The sequence below is a fragment of the Coregonus clupeaformis genome, unplaced genomic scaffold (assembly GCF_020615455.1).
Source record: "Coregonus clupeaformis isolate EN_2021a unplaced genomic scaffold, ASM2061545v1 scaf1146, whole genome shotgun sequence".
NCBI lineage: Eukaryota > Metazoa > Chordata > Actinopteri > Salmoniformes > Salmonidae > Coregonus > Coregonus clupeaformis.
This window is the reverse complement of record NW_025534600.1, coordinates 122,060-125,498: the sequence shown is the minus strand read 5'-3', so window position 1 is coordinate 125,498 and position 3,439 is coordinate 122,060. Positions and strand designations below refer to the sequence as shown.

At 44.8% G+C, this 3,439-nt stretch overlaps 1 long non-coding RNA gene across 1 annotated transcript; it reads right to left on the bottom strand.

Moving 5' to 3' along the window:
* Positions 1-218: 218 nt before the first annotated feature.
* Positions 219-2,940, bottom strand: LOC121547894. The gene is made up of 3 exons (XR_006659344.1): positions 2,901-2,940; positions 2,578-2,659; positions 219-246 (listed from the first exon to the last, which is right to left on the bottom strand). It is a non-coding gene; the product is annotated as an uncharacterized LOC121547894 (long non-coding RNA).
* Positions 2,941-3,439: the final 499 nt, after the last annotated feature.

Below are 3,439 nucleotides of genomic sequence, written 5' to 3'. Positions count from 1 at the left end.
GTGTGGGGGTGTGTGTGTGTATGTCCTCAGAGCAAGAAGTCGTGAGTTGGGAGAACTGAGAGACCTATGGCGTGGGTGTTGTCCATAGCCACCTGCTGATAAGGCCGACAAGATAGAAGTCTTTGTGCATTGTATTAAATACAAAGGCCCAACACAAGATGGGTCATGCACAAGATTTTAGTCAGACCAAGCTATAACATTATATATTTACTACGACACTTTGGATCGAGGGCAGCAAGCCAGCAACTGAAAGGTTATAAGAATGAATTAGAGTGGGACTTTGTGACAGACAAAACAGGAAGCCAGTGATTTGAATAACGTGGTATAAAGTAAACATGGTGGGTGGCATAAGTAAACAAGAAACCGTTCAACACAATGGATCATTCTTTTAGTTTTTTACAACTTTTTAAATTGCTCTTTGCCATCGTTAAAAGGATGTAATACGAACATTGACAGGGAAAACCTTTTACAGTATGAGTTATAACATTTTATACAGCAATTGCCCCACATATATATTGGTAGTACAGTACAGTATAATACAATAGAGTTCAGTTCAGTTCATGTGAGCGATATCCATCACTTCCAGCTCATGGCATCAGCCAATCAGACTGTTCCCATGCACCCCACACTCTGCCCATGCACTGACCATGCACCCTGTGATTGGTCAGATGCTCCAAGCTAGCCCAGCACTGGCTAGTCGGGTCCGCTGCATGCACTTTCTAGCGTATCAGTATTAGCCGGGCCTGAACTGTGTTTTTTCCAGTGTCAGAGCGTAGACACATGTGCATGGGATGCGTGATTACAAAAATCATCCCCATGTGCATCTTCTCCCGTGTGTGAATAAAGTTCCTGTGTGTGTTAACTCTTGGACTGCCTTACTCCTCTCTCACCGGGGGCGGTATCAGTGGGTCACAAACCAGGAAATACAGTGAGGGAAAAAAGTATTTGATCCCCTGCTGATTTTGTATGTTTGCCCACTGACAAATACATGATTTTAATGGTAGGTTTACTTGAACAGTGAGAGACAGAATAACAACAAAGAAATCCAGAAAAACACATGTCAAAAACGTTATAAATTGATTTGCATTTTAATGAGGGAAATAAGTATTTGACCCCTCTGCAAAACATGACTTAGTACTTGGTGGCAAAACCCTTTTTGGCAATCACAGAGGTCAGACGTTTCTTGTAGTTGGCCACCAGGTTTGCACACATCTCAGGAGGGATTTTGTCCCACTCGTCTTTGCAGATCTTCTCCAAGTCATTAAGGTTTTCGAGGCTGACGTTTGGCAACTCGAACCTTCAGCTCCCCTCCACAGATTTTCTATGGGATTAAGGTCTGGAGACTGGCTAGGCCACTCCAGGACCTTAATGTGCTTCTTCTTGAGCCACTCCTTTGTTGCCTTGGCCGTGTGTTTTGGGTCATTGTCATGCTGGAATACCCATCACGACCCATTTTCAATGCCCTGGCTGAGGGAAGGAGGTTCTCACCCAAGATTTGACGGTACATGGCCCGTCCATCGTCCCCTTTGATGCGGTGAAGTTGTCCTGTCCCCTTAGCAGAAAAACACCCCCAAAGCATAATGTTTCCACCTCCATGTTTGACGGTGGGGATGGTGTTCTTGGGGGTCATAGGCAGTATTCCTCCTCCTCCAAACATGGCGAGTTGAGTTGATGCCAAAAGCTCGATTTTGGTCTCATCTGACCACAACACTTTCACCCAGTTCTCCTCTGAATCATTCAGATGTTCATTGGCAAACTTCAGACGGGCCTGTATATGTGCTTTCTTGAGCAGGGGGACCTTGCGGGCGCTGCAGGATTTCAGTCCTTCACGGCGTAGTGTGTTACCAATTGTTTTCTTGGTGACTATGGTCCCAGCTGCCTCCCGTGTAGTTCTGGGCTGATTCCTCACCGTTCTCATTATCATTGCAACTCCACGAGGTGAGATCTTGCATGGAGCCCCGGGCCGAGGGAGATTGACAGTTCTTTTTGTGTTTCTTCCATTTGCGAATAATCGCACCAACTGGTGTCACCTTCTCACCAAGCTGCTTGGCGATGGTCTTGTAGCCCATTCCAGCCTTGTGTAGGTCTACAATCTTGTCCCTGACATCCTTGGAGAGCTCTTTGGTCTTGGCCATGGTGGAGAGTTTGGAATCTGATTGATTGATTGCTTCTGTGGACAGGTGTCTTTTATACAGGTAACAAGCTGAAATTAGGAGCACTCCCTTTAAGAGTGTGCTCCTAATCTCAGCTCGTTACCTGTATAAAAGACACCTGGGAGCCAGAAATCTTTCTGATTGAAAGGGGGTCAAATACTTATTTCAATTTATAACATTTTTGACATGCGTTATTCTGGATTTTTGTTTTCTTATTTTGTCTCTCACTGTTCAAATAAACCTACCATTAAAATTATAGACTGATCATTTCTTTGTCAGTGGGCAAACATACAAAATCAGCAGGGGATCAAATACTTTTTCCCCCTCACTGTATGTTGAGCCGGGTCGCTCAAGTACAGTTTAGTATAGTACAATACAGTACAGAGAAGTAATACAGTAGTAGTATAGTACAGTATTGACTCACAATTCCTCCTGCCTGTAACCCAGTGGATCATCCACTCTGTAACTAATTCCTAAGGTGAGGGCCACCACAACCGCAGGCAGTCCTAAAGGACAGAGAATGTTGTTGTTATGTCCTGGTAGATTAGCATGCAGACATATACAGATTATATACTACACATACATCCTCTAAAGGCATAACATCACTATACAAGTTGCTTTGAAGTTCTATTTCAGGCTAAATAAAACATAACCTAGCATTTGTTTTGGTTCAAGGAGCCCAGGGAAAATGTCAGCCAAAGCTTCTGAAACAACTAAATACTTTATTTTGTTCCCATGCTGTCCTACCCCATCCGATGGCCACGGTATAGGCTGTGAAGTGTGATGGGCTGGTGGCCGGGCTGTTTCTGATCATCAGGAAGACATGTGTGGCGTACAGCGTGTTCCAGGTGAACGTCCCCAACAGGAAGTACTGCAGCAGGACTGTGACTGCAGTACAGGGGCCTCTGTCCCGCTCTGTGTGTGTGTCGGACGAGGGGAGAATGTTGTCCTCCTGTATTTCAGGTTTCTCCAGCTGTTTATGAGGGTTGTCCACTCCCAACATGAAGAGGAGGGTGAAGATCAGGAGACACACGCAGACGCTCACTAAGAGGACCGTTGGGTTGGTTTTGCGTGATTTCCTGGGGATAGGTGATAGACAACACTATGTTAGGGAAGTTAGATGCGTAGCTATGGATGTGTTGGTTCATTAATAGTGGGTTTCATATTGATTTCACCTATCAAGTCGTGTTGGATCAAAGGGCTTCTTTACACTATTGAGATGCACCCAATATTTTGAACTGGTTCTGGAACCATGTAGGATCTTACCAGGTCACCATATGGAATAT